We start from the raw sequence: 8,215 nt of genomic DNA on the forward strand, positions 1-8,215 counted from the left end.
GGCCTGGTGTGCTGCGATTCATGGGGTCGCAAACAGTGGGACACGACTGAGCGACTGAACTGAACTGAATTCTGTCTGGCTTTTCCTTTCCGGGTTATCCCTTGACCCTCAAGAAGAAGGGGTGTGCTCCTTGCTTCTCCTTTTCTGGGCCTTCTTGGTTCCCCTTTCCTTCCTCACTTTCTCCCTCTCCTTCCCCCTTTCTATTCTAAGGCCGCTGTCCGGTACCCACAGGCCCATTCGCAGCTGAGGCCCTTCTGGTCAGGAAACTAAAATCCCGCAAGCTACATGCTGTGGCCAAATATCTATATATAATTTATGTATTTTTAATTGAATGAAAAATGCCAACTTTAAAACATTGTGACTATTATGCAACACCCCCCCCCCCACAGTATTTATATTCTCGTGGCCTTGAATGTCTTAGGAAGAATACCCAGGAAACAGAGAACAGGGAAGGATGTGAGACTGGTGCATTGGTGCACTCATGTAGTTATTCATTCCTCAGATACTCACAGAACTTACTTCTTTTATCTAAAAAATATTATGTTATTGATGTATAATTGATTTACAATGTTGTGTTAATTTCTGCTGTACAGCACAGTAATTCAGTTTTATATATATATTCTTTTTCATATTCTTTTCCATGACAGTATGACAGGATATTGAATATAGTTCCCTGTGCCACACCTTAGGACCTTGTTGTTTATCCACTGAGCACTGTACTTGATTGCAAGAAACCGAAATCAACTCTGGTAGATTGTAGCAGAAGAGGAATTTATTAAAGGGTCCTGGGATGATTTTAGAAGTGCCAGGAGAGCTGGGGAGCTGGGTGTGGACACGTCAAGCAGGAGAGCAGTGGACACAGTGTGGTTGCCACTGTCCCTGCCATGTCCTGGTCACTTCACCTTGCGAGGCTCACCCACTGGGGCAGGCTGCTGGGTGCTGCCTGCAAGCCCCAGCTCCTCCTCCATCTTAGGGTGGCTACTACTGTCCCCAGAGGTTCTGTAGGGCCTGCTTCTTGGCGTTACTGCTTCTGGACTCAAAGTCTAGACAGTGCCTCTGATGAACAGAGCATGAGTGTATGGCTTCCTCCAGAGCTGACAGACTGCTGAGGGACCTGCTTCCTGCATGTGCATCTTCTCTCCTGGGAGATGGGCTCTGTTCCCAAGTCTCACAGTGAGTAGCTCCCCAAATGTGATAAAGATGTTTCGATGTTGGGCAGCCAGGGGAACACCTAAAGGTCCTTTTTCCATCAACTGAGTGAATGATGCAGCTAGACATGGAGCATGCAAAGGTGAGTAACACCTAGAACCTGCCTGCAGACACCTCATATACTCAGAATTCCCTTCCTTTCAACTTGTAGTTATTTGCTACCACAGTTTGCAAAGCCCTCTCACTCTTTGTTTCCTTAGGTCGTTCCGACAGACAGGCCGTGTAAGGTAGACAGAACTGACATTCTCTCTATTTCATCCTTGAAGAAGCTAAGAAGTTCGATGATGAGCCCAAGGTCCCTCTGCTGGTGAGTGGCAGAGTGGAGACTTGGCTTGTCCTCTGATTCCAGGGCCAGTGTCAGCCAGAAGCAAGACGTGATCACAAATAGGGCATGTGGGCTTCCCTCTGCAGTTTTTTTTTTTTTTTTAATGTGAACAGAACCAGCCTTCTTTATTTATTTTAACTTTTCATCACACCACATTTTCAAACATACACTGAAGAAAATAATATAATAAACTCCCACTACCCACCATTTCAATAATTATAACTGAAAGGTCGCAGCTACGAGATGTGAATGATGCTGGAATTCTTGGCCTCTGGAGAGGAGGAATTCAATCCGGGCTAGTGATAAGCCTTGATCACTCAGAACTTTTTGTGTAATAACGTTTTATTAAGTATAAAAGAGATAGAGAAAGCTTCTGATACAGGCATCAGAAGGGGATAGAAAGAGTGCCCCCTTGCTTGTTTTAGCAAGGAGTTAAATACCTATTAGTTCAGTCGCTCAGTTGTGTCCGACTCTTTGCGACCCCATGAATTGCAGCACACCAGGCCTCCCTGTCCATCACCAACTCCCGGAGTTCACTCAGACTCACGTCCATCGAGTCAGTGATGCCATCCAGCCATCTCATCCTCTGTCATCCCCTTCTCCTCCTGCCCCCAATCCCTCCCAGCATCAGAGTCTTTTCCAATGAGTCAATTCTTCGCATGAGGTGGCCAAGTACTGGAGTTTCAACTTTAGCATCATTCCTTCCAAAGAAATCCCAGGGCTAATCTCCTTCAGAATGGACTGGTTGGATCTCCTTGCAGTCCAAGGGACTCTCAAGTCTTCTCCAACACCACAGTTCAAAAGCATCAATTCTTTGGCGCTCAGCTTTCTTCACAGTCCAACTCTCACATCCATACATGACCACTGGAAAAACCATAGCCTTAACTAGATGAATATTTTTTGGCAAAGTAATGTCTCTGCTTTTCAATATGCTATCTAGGTTGGTCATAACTTTCCTTCCAAGGAGTAAGCGTCTTTTAATTTCATGGCTGCAATCACCATCTGCAGTGATTTTGGAGCCCCCCAAAATAAAGTCTGACACTGTTTCCACTGTTTCCCTATCTATTTCCCATGAAGTGATGGGACTGGATGCCATGATCTTCGTTTTCTGAATGTTGAGCTTTAAGCCAACTTTTCACTCTCCACTTTCACTTTCATCAAAGGCTTTTTAGTTCCTCTTCACTTTCTGCCATATGGGTGGTGTCATCTGCATACAAATTTGGCCTTGGAATACGGAATGAAGCAGGGCAAAGACTAATAGAGTTTTGCCAAGAAAATGTACTGGTCATAACAAACACCCTCTTCCAACAACACAAGAGAAGACTCTATACATGGACATCACCAGATGGTCAACACCGAAATCAGATTGATTATATTTTTTGCAGCCAAAGATGGAGAAGCTCTATACAGTCAGCAAAAACAAGACCAGGAGCTGACTGTGGCTCAGATTATGAACTCCTTATTGCCAAATTCAGACTTAAATTGAAGAAAGTACGGAAAACCACTAGACCATTCAGGTATGACCTAAATCAAATCCCTTATGATTATACAGTGGAAGTGAGAAATAGATTTAAAGGCCTAGATCTGATAGATAGAGTGCCTGATGAACTATGGAATGAGGTTCGTGACACTGTACAGAAGACAGGGATCAAGACCATCCCCATGGAAAAGAAATGCAAAAAAGCAAAATGGCTGTCTGGGGAGACCTTACAAATAGCTGTGAAAAGAAGAGAAGTGAAAAGCAAAGGAGAAAAGGAAAGATACAAACATCTGAATGCAGAGTTCCAAAGAACAGCAAGAAGAGATAAGAAAGCCTTCTTCAGCGATCAATGCAAAGAAATAGAGGAAAACAACAGAATGGAAAGACTAGAGATCTCTTCAAGAAAATTAGAGATACCAAGGGAACATTTCATGCAAAGATGGGCTCAATAAAGGACAGAAATGGTATGGATCTAACAGTAGCAGAAGATACTAAGAAGAGATGGCAAGAATACACAGAAGAACTGTACAAAAAAGATCTTCACGACCCAGATAATCATGATGGTGTGATCACTGACCTAGAGCCAGACATCCTGGAATGTAAAGTCAAGTGGGCCTTAGAAAGCACCACTACGAACAAAGCTAGTGGAGGTGATGGAATTCCAGTTGAGCTATTTCAAATCCTGAAAGATGATGCTGTGAAAGTGCTGCACTCAATATGCCAGCAAATTTGGAAAACTCAGCAGTGGCCACAGGACTGGAAAAGGTCCATTTTCATTCCAGTCCCAAAGAAAGGCAATGCCAAAGAATGCTCAAACTACCGCACAATTGCACTCATCTCACACGCTAGTAAAGTAATGCTCAAAATTCTCCAAGCCAGGCTTCAGCAATATGTAAACCGTGAACTTCCCGATGTTCAAGCTGGTTTTAGAAAAGGCAGAGGAACCAGAGATCAAATTGCCAACATCCACTGGATCAGCAAAAAAGCAAGAGAGTTCCAGAAAAACATCTTATTTCTGCTTTATTGACTATGCCAAAGCCTTTGACTGTGTGGATCACAATAAACTGTGGAAAATTCTGAAAGAGATGGGAATACCAGACCACCTGACCTGCCTCTTGAGAAATTTGTATGCAGGTCAGGAAGCAACAGTTAGAACTGGACATGGAACAACAGACTGTTTCCAAATAGGAAAAAGAATACGTCAAGGCTGTATATTGTCACCCTGCTTATTTAACTTATATGCAGAGTACATCATGAGAAACGCTGGGCTGGAAGAAGCACAAGCTGGAATCAAGATTGTTGGGAGAAATATCAATAACCTCAGATATGCAGATTAGCAAGCTGCTAATTAGAGAAAGGAAATGCCTCAAAACTGAGAAAGTTGCACCACCCCTCACCCACAACATGCATTTTGAGATAGCATTGGCACAAGGTGAGTCATCCCTGGACTATAAAACATTTGACATGAACCTTGAAGACAGGCAGATTTCCAAGCAAATACATAGTTCATTTGTATTTGCTAAAACGCAGTGGTTAGCTCAAGGTTTGAAAGAAAGTTAAGTTCCAGAGGAATCAGGTGTCGCCATGACAACACAAGATTAGAAAAAAAAAAAAAAAAAAAAAGTCTGCCACTTGGAGTTTTATTTCCTCCTGCCACTTGGGGACCTCTGGCCTCCCTATTAATGCTCTCATTTTCCCATTTTCTCTTAGGAGAATTATATTGCCAAGGGAAAGGGGCGGTGTTCTCATTCCATAACTGCTTCTGAGCTGGTAAGGGGTGTTGTCCCTAAATTATTGAGGCAACATATTCTCCTATGGGGCTTCCCTCATAGCTCAGTTGGTAAAGAATCTGCCTGCAATGCAGCAGACCTGGGTTCAATTCCTGGGTCGGGATGATCCCCTGGAGAAGGAAATGGTAACCCATTCCAGTATTGTTGCCTGGAGAATCCCATGGACAGAGGAGCCTGGCAGGCTACAGTCCATGGGGTTGCAAGAGTCAGACACGACTTAGCAATTAAAGAGATACTCCTAAGCTGTCTATTGAGGGTCTCTGATTCAGGGACCCAAAGTAATAGTTGGAGGAGGCTGTGGCACTCGCAGGAGACTGAATAACCATAACTTTATGCAGCTAGAAACAAATCCAGCTACACAGTTACAGGTGCAGGGAGCAGACAGCAAAAACAGAATGATCAGCAAAGTTAAAAGTCACACTATGTCCATAAAGGTACAAAGGGTTACACCAGTCCATTTTAGGACTGTTAGATGTCATTAGATTAAGAAGAGACATCACATATGATTGTTGTTGGCAAAGGTAGTCGTGGCCTTGGAAAAAGTCCTTTCCCTGACATGGAGATGTCTACCATGGGAAACCTTCCATTGATGAGGAGGGGAGCACTCTGCAGACCCAGCAATTGGACAGATTGTGGAATGAGGTGTAGGAATGAGCCTAGGACAGGAAGGCGTTGTCTTGAGGGTCAAACGGCAAACTCAGGATTTTTGGAATCAGCAAAAGCAGGCCCACATAGATTACGAAACCCATCTATTGCAGGAGGGGGGACCCCTTCCAGGGCCCAAAGCTGGGCTGTTGTCTAACACATGGAAATGAATTTTCCGAGGAGACACATGTGCTGACAAAGCAAGAGATTTTATTGGGAAAGGGCACAGGGATGGAGAGCAGTAGGGTAAGGGAACCCAGGAGAACTGCTCTGCCGCGTGGCTCTGGCTCGCAGTCTCGGGTTTTATGGTGATGGGATTAGTTTCCGGGTGGTCTTTGACCAATCATTCTAATTCAGAGTCTTTCCTGGTGGCACACGCATCGCTCAGCCAAGATGGATGCTAGCGAGAGGGATTCTGGGAAGTGGACGGACACGCCGTGTCTCCTTTCGGCCTTTCCTGAACTCTTCCGGTTGGTGGTGGCTTATTAGTTCCATATTCCTTATCCGGATCTCCTGTCATAAAACAACTCATGCAAATGGTTACTATGGTGCCTGGCCAGGGTGGGCGGTTTCAATCAGTGTGCTTCCCCTAACACATCTGGTAAAGGCCTTCTCAGAGAGGCTTGAGAGATTGCCCCCCAGGTCCCAATGTCTTTATTATCAGAATCTTGGTTCCTGGCTCAAACAGCATTGTTTGACTCAGAGGCTGGGTCAAGAGTCACCTCCCAGAGTTTCTGTAACGTCTGTTGAAAAGGTAAAAGTTGAGTTACATAGTTAGTTAATTCCAAGGCTTTAGGAAAACTCTGGGTGTAAGCCTTTAAGAATTTTTCATGGAGCCTTTTCAGGAATTATTAATCTTCCATCCTCAGACTGTATCCATCCTTTTTCAGTAATCTTTGCTCCTCTTTTCTTTATCTTTTTAATTCTTCTTCTGTATATTGAGATTCTTCCTGTTCAACCAGACCTGTCCAGAACAAGGGTATCTGTAGTGAAAGGGGTTCCTTCGTAAAGGAGTTCAAAAGGAATTCAGCAGTTAGCCAGCTGATTACCCGGGGCTACTTTACTTCCATCCTATTTGTGCCCTGTGCAATGCAGAATAACTACTTTCTTAGGCCATCAAAGGTCTTTCAATCTGTTTGAAATGTTTAATAGGTTCTCTTGTTTAATAGGCTTTTATTCCATATTGCAGCAGGAGCATGTAAAGTCAAATAAGCAAACGGAGTCAGTGTAGATATTTACTCACTAACCTTTGCTTAACTCTAGAGCTCTGGTCAGAGCCACAAGCTCCGCTAACTGAACATTCATCCCTGGGAGGCGGGGCGGGGGGAAAGAGACTTTTCTTCTAAAACCTGTTCAACTATCACCATGGCATAACCTCTTTTCCATTTCCCATCCTGCACAAAGGAACTGTCATCCAAACATTAACTTTAGAGTTTGAAATTTCACTCACATCAGAAGTCAGTACAGTGAGATTTCACCCATTAATAAACTTAAAAGCTTTAGGCATTAGCAAAACAATAGTAGCAATTACTCTTAAAAAATGTGGCCATAGCCTTTTTTTCCCCCAGTAACGGACTTAACTCAGATCCTGTGGGCATGCTCAAAGCCGGAGCCTGCAGAAGAGCAGCTTGAAGAGCCTTAAAAGCCTTTTGAGTCTCTGGAGACCAAACCAGCTTGTTGGTTTGGGCCTGCTGAGTTTCAGTTGTAAGTTTATATAAAGGGCGGACAAGTTCCCCATAACCCAGAATCCAAATGTGGCAACAGCCTGTGATGCCCCCCAATACTCTAAGTTGTCTTAAAGTCATAGGTCGTTGATGATTAATATAGGCTTAATTCTCTTGGGGCCTATGGCCATCGTCCCTTCTAGAAAAGAAAGCATCTTTCACATCAATGACTGAAGAATATTTGGCTCATTTAGGAATTTCAGACAATGCAGTATAAAGATTAGGTACCTTGAGGTATAAAGGAACCACAGCCCCATTTGTTATTGTGACTCTTGAACTAATCTCCATTTACCATTTGACATTTTTATACCCAAGATAAAAGAATGGCATGGACTGTTACAGGGAATTAATTGTCCCTGCTCCTTTAAATTCTCAGTGGTGGGTTGTAACCCTTTCTTCATCCTGGGTTTCAGTGACTACTGCTTTTGATGTGGAAATAGGTGAGGGTTTTGGGGCTTGACAATGACAGGAATAGCAGTCTGTGCTTGACCCACAGTTCTTCCATCAGCCCATATTCTAGGATTTACATTTTGTCCAATTAATGGGAGAGAAAGAGAAAGCTCCATATTTGTGAAAACAGAGGCATGGAGCTTGCTCAGTATATCCTTCTCCAAAGGGGTGAGGGACACTCTGGCACAATCAGAAATTTGTGTGGAAATAGCAGAGTTGCAGTTGCAGCTTAGAGGACAACTGAAATAATAATGTTTGGCTCTTCCAGACAGCCCCATTACAGTAGTGGATCAGGGAGAAAGTGGGCCAGGGGCTTCAGTAAGCATGGAGTAAGTTGCCCCAGTGTCTAAAAGGAAATCGACTGATTTGCGCTTCCCCGCCTCCTCTCCACACCCCCCCCCCCCCCCCGCCAGTTATTAATACCTGTGGTTCCTCAGGTGTAATTAAGATAAGAGCTTGTGTGGGGACCCTCGGGCACCTCCAGTCCTGATTTTCTTGCAAGTCCGTCCCCTGGGGCCCATGCCTCAGAGGGCAGTCTCCTCTCCAGTGTGGCCCTTTGAGGACCTGACATGGAGCTGGGGCGACTTAGACA

This window comes from Bos indicus x Bos taurus, chromosome 5, assembly GCF_003369695.1.
Source record: "Bos indicus x Bos taurus breed Angus x Brahman F1 hybrid chromosome 5, Bos_hybrid_MaternalHap_v2.0, whole genome shotgun sequence".
Lineage (NCBI taxonomy): Eukaryota > Metazoa > Chordata > Mammalia > Artiodactyla > Bovidae > Bos > Bos indicus x Bos taurus.